This window comes from Barbus barbus, assembly GCF_936440315.1.
Source record: "Barbus barbus genome assembly, chromosome: 35".
Lineage (NCBI taxonomy): Eukaryota > Metazoa > Chordata > Actinopteri > Cypriniformes > Cyprinidae > Barbus > Barbus barbus.
Window position 1 is genome coordinate 22,403,267 of NC_136763.1, and position 14,708 is coordinate 22,417,974.

Below are 14,708 nucleotides of genomic sequence, written 5' to 3' on the forward strand. Positions count from 1 at the left end.
ATAAGTAAGAAAATATATTCCATTCTTTGTTATTAACAACATGAAGTGCATTAAACATTACATTGTTTCAAGGTTTCCCAAACTGGGTTTCGTAAAGGAACTTCATGTAACGTTTAGCCATCAGAGGGAGCCCTCACCCGAGTACTGAACCTGACCCGCTCCCTCTGCTGTCACTTCCTGTTTGACTCCTATAAATTCTGAGACCTGTTCACGTGCTAGTCGCGAAGTATTGCCAGTCATTCTGCCTTACCAAGCGTTTATTCCTGTTACTGTTCCTGTTTGCTAACCTGTCTTTGATCCTGCCTGATATCTTGACTCAGGGTATTGTACTCTGCCCCTTTGTTCTGACGCCTGATCTGACTGATGTTTGTGTTTGGACCCTTTGCCTGCCTGATCACCATTGTCTTTGATGTTGCCCCTGTGTTTGACGATCTACTTGCTTCTCTGGTTTGACCTTCTGCCTGTTTTGCCGACCTCTGTTTAAAGCCTTGACCTCTAATAAACTTCCGCTTATGGATACTAACCAAACTCCAACGTCATTGTTACAGAATACTTCGCCTACTATGAATCCAGCGGAAGTGTCGAATCTACAAGCAGCAGTCTCATGCCAAACAGAAATGCTCCAAGGATATCAGGAACAACTCACCCAGCAGCGGTCCATCAACGAACATCTGACGCACTACATTCGATCTCTCCCTCCGCCAACACTGAAGACTGTAAGCTTCGCACTCCCTGATAAATTAGACGGAACAGCTGAACAATGCAAGGGCTTTATTCACTAAGTGCAGGTTTATCTGGATCACCAAGGAGAGAGATTCGAATCAGAGGGGAAAAAGTGCGCTTTCATCATGACACTTTTGACGGGCAGAGCTATCGATTGGGCAGCAGCCGTTTGGGACTCGGACTCCCGACTAAGGAGTTCAGTGACATACTTCATTCAGCAACTCCGCGAAGTGTTCGAATACCCTCATGGCGGAAGAGATGTTTCGACACAGCTCATCAACCTTACACAAGGTAACTGCACTGCTGCTGAGTTTGCCATTGAGTTCAGAACGCTCGCTGCCCAGAGTGGATGGAATGATGTCGCTTTAAAAGCTATTTTTAATAAAAGCCTTAATTGCGATCTTCAGGCAGAACTTGCATGTAAGGGTGAGAGATCCTCGTTCTCCGATTTTGTCACGCTCGCTATCAGGATTGATAACCTCATGAGACAAACTCCTCAGAAGAAAAGTGGAAAGGGTGGAGAAACCAACGTTTTTACTCCTAACCCTGTTGAAATGTTTTCTCCTGAGGAACGCATGCAGCTAAACACATTCCGACTATCTGAGAGTGATAGAGAACGGAGGCGACATCAACGCCTGTGTTTTTACAGCGGTGAATCAGGTCACCGCAGTTTAGGATGCCCCCACAAGCTCCAAAGCAATCCCTGGTAAATATTGAACATCTTGCCCTTTTAAGTAACAAAACTTTCACACTCCCTGTTGTTTTAAGATTCAATACCCTGTATCTTGATTTCACAGCGATGATCGACTCGGGAGCTGCCCTGAATCTAATCCAACAGGATATTGTCACAAAACATCAAATTCCAACACAACCATGCACCCCACCAATCCAAGTCAAGGCTATCAATAATGTACAGATCGGCAAGGGCATCACTCACCAAACCAAGACGCTCACACTCCAGGTTGGAACTCTTCATAAAGAATTCATCACCTTTTACATCATCGACTCTCCTGAACACGAAGTTGTTTTAGGATATCCATGGCTCTCTACTCACGACCCCAAACTCTCATGGCATCAAGGTGAACTAACACGCTGGTCATCCTTCTGTATGAATCATTGTATCACTGCAAAACCTCAATCATGTCTCACAACCAGTGTGGAAAGTCCTGAAACACACAAGAAAGTTCATATTCACCCGCAAACACACCCCCAGGAAAGCATTATGTACCTCAAGTTTTGAGACAACGAATCATGCAATGGGTTCATACTTCTCTCTGCTCCGGTCATCCAGGTATCTCTCGAACCCTTCAACTTTTACAGAACTCTTTCTGGTGGGATATCATGGCTCGAGATGTCACCCATTACATCAAATCATGTCAGATCTGTGCTCAGTCAAAACCCCCTAAAGAATTGCCTTCAGGTTTACTCAAACCATTACCCATTCCTCAACGACCATGGTCCCATCTGTCTATCAACTTTATCACTGACCTTCCACCATCAAATAATAACACCACTATCCTGGTCATCATCGACCGTTTCTCGAAGTCCTGCCATCTCATTCCACTACCTAAACTACCCACTGCCATGGAAACCACTCAAACCCTCTTCCAACACGTCTTTAGGATCTATGGACTACCAGAAGACATAGTCAGTGATCGAGGTACCTAATTCACGTCTCAGGTCTGGAGGACATTCTGCAGTCACCTACTATCACCCACAAGCTAACGGGCAAGTCGAGCGGCTCAACCAGGAAATTGGAAGGTATCTTCAAAGTTACTGCAGCCTTGAACAACACAGATAGTCTGAGTTCCTACCATGGGCGGAACACGCCCAAAACTCTCTATCCCACTCCTCTACAGGTCTAACTCCCTTCCAGTGCGTCCTGGGGTTCCAACCGCCTCTGTTCTCGTGGTCTGGTGAACCCTCCTCAGTTCCTGCAGTGGACAACTGGATTCAGCGTAGTGAGAGGGTGTGGGACAGTGCTCATGTTCATTTCCAGCGGGCCGTGAGGATACAGGAATTCCAGGCCAACAGACGACGTTGCCCACACCCTCCCTACCAACCAGGACAATGGGTCTGGCTCTCCACAAAAGACATCAAGTTGCGGCTACCAAGCAGGAAGCTCAGTCCCAGGTATGTGGGCCCTTTCAAAATACTGAGACCGATCAATGATGTAACATACCAATTGGAGCTTCCTGCTAACTATCGTATCTCTCCCTCCTTCCATGTGTCCCTCCTCAAATCTGTCTACCCGGGAGCTGATCCTGGCCATGAAGCCCCAGAACCACCACCACCATTGGACTTTGATGGAACCCCAGCATATAGGGTGAATTAATTACTGGACTCGAGACGAAGAGGGGGTCAGCTCCATTATCTGGTGGACTGGGAGGGCTATGGACCTGAGGAGAGATCCTGGGTAGCCGCCCGGGACATTCTGGATCCGTCACTCATCGAGGAGATTCATCGAGCCAGGCCCGATCGACCAGCACCACAGGGACGTCCACGTCGAGCTCCAGGAGTCGCTCCTAGAGGGAGAGGTTCTGTAATGTTTAGCCAGCAGAGGGAGCCCTCATCCGAGTACTGAACCTGACCCGCTCCCTCTGCTGTCACTTCCTGTTTGACTCCTATAAATTCTGAGACCTGTTCACGTGCTAGTCGCGAAGTATTGACAGTCATTCTGCCTTACCAAGCGTTTATTCCTGTTACTGTTCCTGTTTGCTAACCTGTCTTTGATTCTGCCTGATATCTTGACTCACGGTATTGTACTCTGCCCCTTTGTTCTGACGCCTGATCTGACTGATGTTTGTGTTTGGACCCTTTGCCTGCCTGATCACCATTGTCTTTGATGTTGCCCCTGTGTTTGACGAATGATCTACTTGCTTCTCTGGTTTGACCTTCTGCCTGTTTTGCTGACCTCTGTTTAAAGCCTTGACCTCTAATAAACTTCCGCTTACGGATTCTAACCAAACTCCAGTGTCATTGTTACACTTCAGGGGCTTCATGAGTTTAATGAAAAGCTAATAATTAATTAAATCATAAAAATATAAAACTAAAATTAATCATTTTCAAAATAAAATCAATCAAAATAAAACACTTACTAAAATAAATGAAATATTTTACTTGTTTACCTGCATGTCATGTGACCATTAACCAACGTCAGAGAACCTTGATCCTGTAAATGTGATATATAATTATTAAAATATTTATTTTAAAATCTCAAGGGTACTTCAAGTAAATATATTAGGCGAAAGAGGTCCAGATTAAAAAAATAATAATAATGGGAATGCCTGCATTAGCTGTAAAAAAAAAAATACTTGAATTTGTTCATTTTAAAGTGTTTGAAAGATAAAAGCCTTCCGAAGACACAGTAATACATGTTTAAATAAGTTATTGAGTGATAAATCAAATAAAAAAGAATATGTTCATCAGTAGTTTATTCAACGTTGAAAGACTTCAACCTGAAATGATTTTTGTAAATCCAGTGGTCAAATGCTGTGTAGCCACCTGTCTAACAGAGTTGGTAGTAACGAGTTACATTTACTTGAGTACATTTTTTGGGTAAATAATACTTTTAGAGTATATTTAAAGATGGGTACTTTTACTCTTACTCAAGTACACTTTTAGAGAAAAAAATTGTACTTTTACTTTGTTACTGTGAGCGATGCTCCTCTCGTTACTTTATCTTCATACAATACAAAAAATGCTTCAATTTATTCCAAACGCGCCGTCTACTTTTCTTTGGGCAATGAGTGATACCCATTCGTGAATGATTCATTCTTTTGAGTTAATTCTGTTCAAAGGCTTGATCAAACCAGTTGGCAGACCAGTGAATTGGTTCGTGAATCAGTTTGAATGATTCGTTCAGGTCCTGCGCCGAGTCGTCTGATGCCGTTCTTATAGTTCTCACTCAGAGTTGTAACATCAAGAGCGTTGAAGACGTGGCTTTGGTTCTACAGTCAATTGAAAGCAAATCTGCAAAGGCTTGTTTACTAGAGCTCTATGAAGATCTTTATAAGATGAACACCGCGTGTGCTGTCTACGGTTCCACAGGTATAGACAGGTCTCATTCGATTACAGAACACGAGACCACTATGACATTGTCAGTTCCCTCTTGGGGAACGAGGAGACAAGGAGATTCCAAATATAACCTTTATTGAAATCCACAGACGAGGAGCTTGGGGAGAGACGAACATAAACAACGTTCAGACCGGACACAGGGGCTGGGAAACACATGGCTTATAAACACTAGGAAATCAACAGAAACAGGTGTGGACTAATAACACAGGGCTCAGGACTAATTAACTAATGATGACAGGAACGAGGAGGGCCAAATATAGACACGAGAGGAGGGGGAAACAAGACACAGGACTGACAGACATTACCAGTTTGTTGTACATGTACCTTATACATTAAATACAATGTATAATTTATACATTAAATAAGCTGTCACAGAGTATGAAATGAACACCGGCCAAACCCATGTTAGCTCTGCGCAGCGGCGCGTGACCAGTTCTAGACACAATTAATATTCATATTTTTACAATATTTACGCTTGCATTAATATAGGCTACATTTTTTTACATTTTGCAGAACAGAAGATCCGTCAATGTGCATTTGTTTCGTTATGTTCAGATGTCGGTATGTCATGTGAGGAGTTTTCAGAGGTTTCGGTGTCAGAGGTTATAGAAATATACATTTATAATGCATAATTAATTTACTTAAAAAATAATTTAATTCAGTGATGCAAATCAGAATTTTCATCAGCTGTTACTCCAGTTTTCAGAGTCATATGATCCATTCTAATATATTCAATATATTATTCAATATAATATATTCAAATCATTCTAATATATCGATTTATTACGAGTGTTGGAAACAGTTTTGCTTCTTAATATTTTTTGGAACCTGTGATATTTTGTTCAGGATTCTTTGATTAATAGAAAGCTAAACAGAACAGCATTTATCAACATATTGGAATGATTTCTGAAGGATTATGTGACAATGAAGACTGGGGTAAAGGCATATGAAAATTCTGATTTGCATCACTGAAATAAATTACATTAAAAAATAATTTATTTATTTATTTAAAAATAAATAATTAATTTATTAATTATTAAAATTAATAATTAATAAATATTTTGAACAGCTGTACACACACACACACACATTACATGTACACACACATTACATCTACATAAAAATAGACAATATACAGTAGCTATATGATCCAAAGTAAATAGTAACTAACTACTTGAGTAGTTTTTTTATCCGATACTTTTTTACTCTTACTCCAGTCAGACTATTACTTAAATTAATAGAAAAATAGAAAAAAATATACTTAAATTAGTAAAAAATTTTATAAATACTTTTACTTTTACTTGAGTACAGTTTTTGGGTACTCTACCCACTTCTGCTGACTAATGACTGGACTTTCTGACTCAAGTGTTACTGCCTCTAGTATTCATTTCAACTGGAAACTGCAGCAATTCATACATATAGGTGTGTATCAACTAATGCTTTAGGTCACATGACAATGACAATATGGTGCCTGTAGTACATTCATACAATATAAAACATACTTACTTTGTATAACAGCAAATACTGAGAAATATCCTCCCTGGCTTCTACTGTATTATGCAGTATAACAATTTCAGATATCTCATAGTCACCATGGTAGAGCTTCCATACTTTTAAAGTAAGCATCATAACATACTTTTTGAATATTTTGAATTGAATATGACATTGATCAGACATTGGACAGCACTGAAACACATCCATTTTACTTCATTATTTTATCAATCAAATATACCAGATAAAAATGTAGTTGCACACATAATAAGTCACCTAATGTCAATGTCTTCATTGACTTGCTACTTGCTTGCATTTCCCGCTAAAAGAAAACTAGCTTACAAATATCAGATACTAAGATGCCCAAACTAAGAATAATTGAGCCGGAATACCTACTCAATGCTTCCTAATTGAATAAAGACACATTAGGCAGCGACCATCATGAAACCTGTGGAATACAGCATGCCCGGCTCTCGGTTTGGGCAAGAAAATGTCATTTTCTGTCTGTGCCTCCTACTGGATGATATCTGAGTCCCTTTCTCATGTATTAAACTGGTGAACAGGAAATCAGTCTATATGAAAAAACAGCTGCGGGGCTTTTTGTTCCACAGCCATAAAGTAAAGGCCTGGAGTTCCATGGAGCGAGCTATGACAGCGCAGTAATGAAGACTGGGTAATTGGAAAAAGGTTTTGGCCTGAAACGTTTCTCTACAGATTTCGCCAGGCTTTTAGCGCTGTCTCCCAAATCAAAGCCAAACGGCGGGCAAAGCAAACAAACTGCAAACACAAGACACGCAAGCGTAAATGAGGGCTGACGGGTCAGAGTTAGACGTAGCTAAGCAGGGGACAGCGAAAAGTTAACTGGATTCACAAGAGTGTGCACGCTTATAAATCATACATCATTGCAGGAGGAGTATTACAACAATAACCCTTGAGGGCAGATGGGATTTTTACACTGTAACATCAGTCATCCCAACACGTATATCTCTCTGTTCCCCCTCCCAAACGTCCTCATCTCTCTGTATTCTTCCATAAAATGGAGTTGTATGTTTGGAGAAGCCAGGTTGGGGTGAAGCTCCACGTAAACCAGCGGCCATAAACATGTGTGGAATAAATTTATCAGTGCCACATGCGGAGCTGACATTCAGATAATACAGCAAGGAGCGAGTGAGCGTGCACAGAGAGCAGATGAGGCCTGCGCCGCAGTGACCAAACAAAAGAAAAATAGCCTTTCTCTGGAGTTACATCAGTACGGAATTCAGTGGCTCATGTAAACTCACTAGCTTACTTAAAAGTCAAGCTCAATTGACACCGCTTTTGGGATTATTTTGATGATATTTATTATGGTAACACTTTACCTGTATGAAGCATTATGTATAATACATGACCTTATGAATAACTGTAACCACAGTGCATTGTGAAAGTATAATTAAAACACAAACAACCAATTTCTCGTATAACAAGGAACCTGCAAGTAAACTATTATTTATGAAAATATATAGCCATTGCAATGTACATTATCAATGCATTTATGACGCATTACAAATGATGGCTTCAAGCAAAGTGTTACCAAATTTCGTTTACAACGGTCCTTCTTGTTCTTAAAACAATTATAAATTAATTCATTAATAATTAACTTAAAAACTAAAAATACTCACTGTTTTAATAGTATAGCCACAAGACTATATTCGTGTTAACATTATTTTAGCATGAAGCATTCATTCAATTTTTATGTATAGTTAAAGTCATATAGTTATAATCAATTTTACTTCATTGATATGGTAATGTACTGCCTAAAATCCTGAAACAACTGTGTAAAATTACAGAAACTATCCTTTGCAGCTCAAATAAAACAACTTCTGTTAAAAGTTTTAACAGAAGAATTAATGTAAGTGCTTTTATAAAATTTTATGATTTTTAAATCGTCCAAAAATGAGCTCCATTCACTTCTAACGTAAGTGTAACCTCAATTATCTGCAACCTCAATTTTTTTTAAAGAAATAGAAACTAGTGTTAAAATTATGGTAATCAACCAGCCTACGGGCTTGATGTTAAGTTTTAACAGAATAATTATTGGAAGTGTTTTTATAAAATTATAAGCTTCACATTTCTGTTTTTAACCCCCTCACAAATTGCTTCCATTCATTCCCATTGTAAATGCCTCACTGTAACATCAGTTTATAATTTGAGGTTAGGGGTGAGTGAAAATTATTTTGTGGTAATCAACATTGTGCCACAAATGCTCTCGATTGAGCTTAACTTGTACTGAACCGGGAATTTTACTTTAAGGCCGCTCTCATGAAAGGTGTGTGTGTTGCCGGTCAGCTTGTAAGGGTGCCAATTTGTGGGTGTTGCATTAATTATATGTGTGAACAATGTGCAAAGAGCATGACTGACAAGGCCAAGGTGATTAACTTTGGCTCAGCTCTGCCTCCTCACTAATTACCTGGCCATTCACTGTGTCAAAACCAACTGGATCTGTGGTACACACACAGTGCATGTGACTGCATGAGTGAATTTGTGCATACAGCTATGAGTGTTTGTGTACTGTATGTGTGTGTGTGTGTGTGTGTGTATGCATCCGTAGTCGGCCACCAGCCTACAGGCTTGATGTCAATCAAACAGTGCTCTAATTAAAAGCATCTGGAAGAGGCTGCTGGGGAAACCAATCACTATCAAAGTCCCATTTTCATATGAATGGCCTTTTTTAATTAAACTCAACAGCTAATAAACGCCTGTATCAAAAAGATGGAGCCGTTTACCAGACAAAGCGCTTTCGCCTAACCAAAGGAAGAGGAGAAGAGGCAGGGATGAGAAAGGAATAGAGAAAGCTGGTAGACGCATTGCCTTTGAACCTGTTCTGCCTTTTGTTTTTGTTCTCGCGGGCACCTCGCCAGCAACTATTAACGTGGGCAAAGTTTATTTAGCATTGATGGTATTAAAGACACAAGTTGACAGCGAGAAAAAGAGAGGAAGGATAGAGAAACACAACATTTACTATCTCTTGAGCTGATGAAAAGAGAAAAACAAGCGTGTGTGTGCAATGTTATAAAACTGAGTGGACGCAATCAAAACTAAGAACAAACCTCAAATGGCTACAGTTGCTTTCACTTCTTAAGAATAACAAAAAGAAAACCCTGAACCTATTCTTTTACTGTTGCTGAAACCTAGTGGGTTGCAGAATAATGCCTGCATAAATATACACAAGCCTGGAGTGAAAAATATATAAAATACTTCTTAAACATTGTGGAAATTCTTTAAGCTATGTTTAGGATTCAATACATGCTCTATTGACTGCATCTGTAACATGCTGTTGATTACCATAGAAAATAATATCTTTTTGTGACGTCCATCAGTTCATAAAACGAAGCTGAAGTCACGTAGTTATGACTGTGCTTGTTAACATGAAACTAGTCTGATAGAACAGTTTGATCTATTAAGCATTTTTAAGTATTGGTAGGTAATATTTACACATATGCTTTTTTTACACTTGGATATATACTGTTTTCATATTTTTGATATATTGAATATAATGCACAAACAGAATGGATGACAAGTGTGCAACAAATGTAATGGCACTGAGCAATTAAACACCGTAAAATCAACTAATTGCATGAATTTAATGATTTATGACACTAAGAATTATATGTTTCAGTTGTTCATATGTAAAATGCATACATTTCAGATTCTTTAAATATGTTAATTATGTAAATTTGGTCACACTTTAGTTTGGGGACCAATTCTCACGATTAACTAACTATTAACTATGACTTTTGCTTCAATAAAATCCTAATTAGCTGCTTATTAATAGTCAGCAAGGACGTTTTTAAGTTTAGGTATGTAACCAAAGCACCCACAAATAGTTGGTAATACACAAATCAGAGGTTACGTGAACAGTAACCTCTTAAACTATGATTTTACAGCTCAAATAACACATTTTTATAAAGTGGAATTATGGAAAAATTGGAAAAAGGGTACTTTAACCAAAATACAGACTTATTATAGTAATAACCGACATGCCACAGATGCTGTCCATAGAGCTTAACTGTCTTTGAACTCCCTTAACATTTCTTTAAAGAGCTTTGTGGGAAATTATGGGGCAACGTGCAGTTGTTACATTTTGTTCTTTAGACTGCTAACTGATTAGAACACTTCTTGTTTTTGTTAATTATAAGTGACTAATGAAAAGTGTAGCTATTAGGGCATATCCATAGGGTGATCTCCTGACTGCAGCGAACTGTTAGCTCCATTTCATCATTTTAGGCAGGCCTGATATCAGAAGGCTTAATTGGAAATGAGACACTAAATATCAAATCGGCTTAAAAGTGATGGCTAATATTTCACGTTGATCTGAGCGGGTGATATAAGAATCCGTTACGCCATTAGGACTGGCCTTTATGAAGGAACACAAATGTTTGCTTTGTTCCAGGACCGGATAACATTAGTGTGCAAAACTGAAATCAGAGAACACGTTGGCCTTGTTTTGCTGTTCCATAATTCAGACACACACATGCTCACTCAAAATACATCCATGCAGGAAGTCAAACATATTTCATAAACTCTGACCGACTGACATTCGTAAATAAGTACCAAGTAAATAGATACAGCACCAAACATGGGATTTAATAATGCAAATGCCAAAAACAAATCAAAGCTATCAGACTTAAACATTCAACGTACTGGAGTGCTGGTTCATCTCAAGATAAGTTTTTTCCACCTTCTGATCGATATTACCAAATCTCCATTTAAAGTAACAGTAAGAGGTGAATTAACCAACTTGATTTTCCAAATCACCTCCCAAAGTTCTCAGCTGATAGTGCCATTTTGCTTAATATCTTCACACATTTAAAGAAAGACTGGTTGAATCCTTCACTTCTGCTCTACAGCCTTCTTAATTTCCTCTTTCACACTTATTCTCAAACTTTTAACATTGTGACCCCAGGAAACATTTGCAAACTATAACAATAAAATGAACTTGTAATGAGCAAAATAATTGCACTTCAAACACAGTATGGTTGGTGGAGTTTGCGCGCCCAAGACGGGCCTAATTTATAGATTACATGGCTCATAAGTGCCCAAGTTCAAAACACAGAGAAATTGGTTGTGAATTGGGGAAAAAAGGCCGCCTTCACGAACGAGTCTCAAGCATTCTTTAAACTTGTGTAATGGATATGCTGCGGGCGTTGGGGCGAATTTACCATGCAAAGAATCTCCATTCTGCACGCAGCCACTTCAAAGGCAGGGGAACCGTGTTTTAGCCAGCCAGTGGGGAAGAAGGAAGGGGGAAAAAGAAGCTCGGCAACCGGAGTGACAGAAATTGGTGGGGGGTGTTTAAAGAAGAGGAGATCGAGCTGATCTGGGACGAAGTCTTTTTCAGTCAACACAGCAGTGTTCCTCAATCTTCAAAAAACGGTGAGAAATAACGGCTGAGGGAATGACAGAGAGAGCTAAAAAGAAAGAAAGACCAAGAAAATGAGTGAGGAAGGCATTAAAAGCTCTTTATTTTTCCCATTTCCTGTGCGAGAGATGCAGGAAAACGGTGCCATGTTGTATTTTCTTATCAAAATACCCTGAAAATAAATGCATACATGGCTGTGTCTATTAAAATAATTCAGTTAAGGTTCACTAATTTTCAGCAATTTCAGATTCTGAAAGTTCTGTTTATACGTATGTACCCAAAACTTTTCAATCCATTTCATATATTAGTTTAAATATGTATTACATGTATGCCAAACAAAGCAGTGCCTAGTGGCTGCATTCAGACCCAGAGAAAGTTACAGCAATAATGTCAATGGAGCTGATGTGAGTATAATTGTCATTCTGTAATGACAACTCTCTGAGAGTTTAGCATGGTAATATACAGAGCAAGAACTGAAACTGCCGATACGTCCACAGACATGCTGCTGCATTTATAACATAGCCTGCATGAATTACCCTCACATATACAACATACATACATACATTAGCAGATCTATACAGGTGTAGCTGGGGAAGTTGGAGGGTTTCTGAAAGTGTACTGCAAATGTAAACAGTGGCCAAGTTTTTAAATGATTGACAATAAGCTCATTGGTTGCTGATGGAAAAGAAACCAATCAGCTGTGCTGTGTAGATAACGATGTAATTACTAACAGATTAAGTTAGATTAATCAGCCTGCGTCATCTAGAGTTTGATAACAAAACTTAGTATTTTTTGCTTTGACGTCATTTAAAAAGAAAGCTAACACATGTCAGGGTTGTTTTTTTGTGCAATTTTTTGGTAAATATTAAGTCTCCTCCACAGTTTGTACTGTAAAAATAAACATACACACATTTAAGACATAAAAGAGGTATGCAGACATATGTCTCATGCCACTTTTTGGATATAACTGAGATGATAATTGGATTCAAATGACGTAATTGTTTTGAATTAGTTCAGGTCTACACCACCCCTTACAACCCAATCAAAATTGAATTCAGACTGAGCTCAACCAAATCGACTGAGGTGCTTTCATGAAGGCTTTTCAATCTCATTACAGATTATTTTTGTATGTAAACGTATCTTATGTTTATATATTTCAGAGGGAACAGTTCACTGAAGAAGTAAAAGTCATTCCATCACCCTTATTGTTGTTTCAAAAGTATGATACATAGAGAGAAATGTGCAAGAATTTTCAGGTCACTACTTTACTGCTCTTTTCCAGTTGCGAAGAATGGGGAATGGGCTTTCAAACTTCAAAAAGGATTCAAAAGTACCATTGAAGAATGTTTAAAATAGTCCACATGAGTCAGAAATTATATTTAATGACTTTGGGTAAGGAACAGAACTTATTCAAGTCATTACTAAATGAAAACCTTAACGTTCACCCTAGCTTTGAGAGAGTGAATCACGAGTCTTCTGGTTCATAAACAAATCATGCTTTTGAGCGAAATCTTTTTTATGAATCAATTGATTCAGTTCACACAACCAGCTGAATGATTCCAGATCTTTCTGACTCAATGATCTGGTCACAGTGGAGCTCATTGGAGGGGAACTCAAATTTGGTGTGTTCCAAAAATCATGCAGGACTGAAACAAGAAACAATGACAAAATGTTCATTTTTGGCTGAACTATCCCATAATGTGCATTACATACCAAGACAATCTTCAATTTTCCTCGCATTTTCACTTCTTCCCTCACGATCCCCTTCCTCTTCCATGACCCCCTTCTCTCTTTCTCCGTCTTTCCCTCTCTCACTGCCTTTTTCTGAGTTTATCTGATTGGCGACCAGCCACTGTTTTCATAAAGCGCTGTTTTAACGGGTAGCATATGTACATTAAAAACCACGTTTTAACCGCTATAATCCACATATACATGCATACACACAAATTTACACACGTACACACACTTGCAGAACTTGTGAAGGAGTTTGGCGACCGGTTCATGGCAGGTTAGTTTAAACATGTCAGATGGCTTCCCCCTTGTCACTGCCGGTTTATAAACAAATCCTTCTCTCTCTTTTTTGCGTTCTATCCCTCCAACACAAGCTACATAAACATACCCCACATACCTGAACGTTAAAGTCAAATTGTAAGAAACATTACTGATTAATACATTGACTTCTACTGGTGGGATTTGCAACATCAAACTGAGTAAAATTACTCCTTAATCTCACACTTGTATCAAGAGTTGTTTTGTTTTTTTCCCCACCACGACGGAATAAATAACTTCCGGATACACACTGACCCATTCCTTCATGCTTGGTTGACTGGACTGTAACTGTATCTCTCTCTGTCTGTCTCTCTCTCTCTACAACAGCAGCGGCAGCCTACACAAACCATTAGTCTTCCCATCGGTTTCGGCTAATTTGTCTCCGGCTGCTGCGTGATTCTTGTGTCCAATTAAAATTCCTGCATATGTTTTTCCTCAAAATTAGGTTACTTGTGCAAATTTACACTAATTTACTTACCTCTGGAGCTCAGCATTCAAAAGTGCTGTTTGTTTAACATGCAACTTGAACCCGACTGCTAACCCGTATCCACACACACAATCGCCGGACAACAGTTCACAGATCGGACACTTCATTCTGTTATGGTATGTTTTAAAACCACTGAACAACTTTATCTAACAACTGAGGTTTGATGGCGGTCGATTACAGTGAGATTTTGGTTTTGATTCTCAATTTTGAGCCTTCACAGTTTTCCTGATGTTTGAAGGTTTCATGACAGTCTTGCACACTTGAAGGATATGTAAATATGTTAGTCAGAACATGATGTGGGAGTTTATGCTGATAAATGGGGAATGCTGCGGGCTTGCTGTTGTAGACCTTGACCTCTTTTACCTCTTTGATTCCAGGTTAAGTGGCTCTAGATATCATCACATGCTTGTTTGGAACAGTTGCTGTTGATATCATCTTAATGTCTTCCAACTGAAGATGCCATTAAGGAAATGATCTCTAACA

The 14,708-nt window shown here is 39.0% G+C and overlaps 1 long non-coding RNA gene across 1 annotated transcript in view; it reads right to left on the reverse strand.

Moving 5' to 3' along the window:
- The window catches only part of LOC306854820, a 46,670-nt gene extending 32,218 nt beyond the window's left edge, over positions 1 to 14,452 (reverse strand). The window contains exon 1 of the long non-coding RNA XR_013782870.1: positions 14,217 to 14,452. This is a non-coding gene — a long non-coding RNA (uncharacterized lncRNA). The remainder of the gene's footprint in view (positions 1 to 14,216) is intronic.
- Between the last annotated feature and the right edge of the window lie 256 nt (positions 14,453 to 14,708).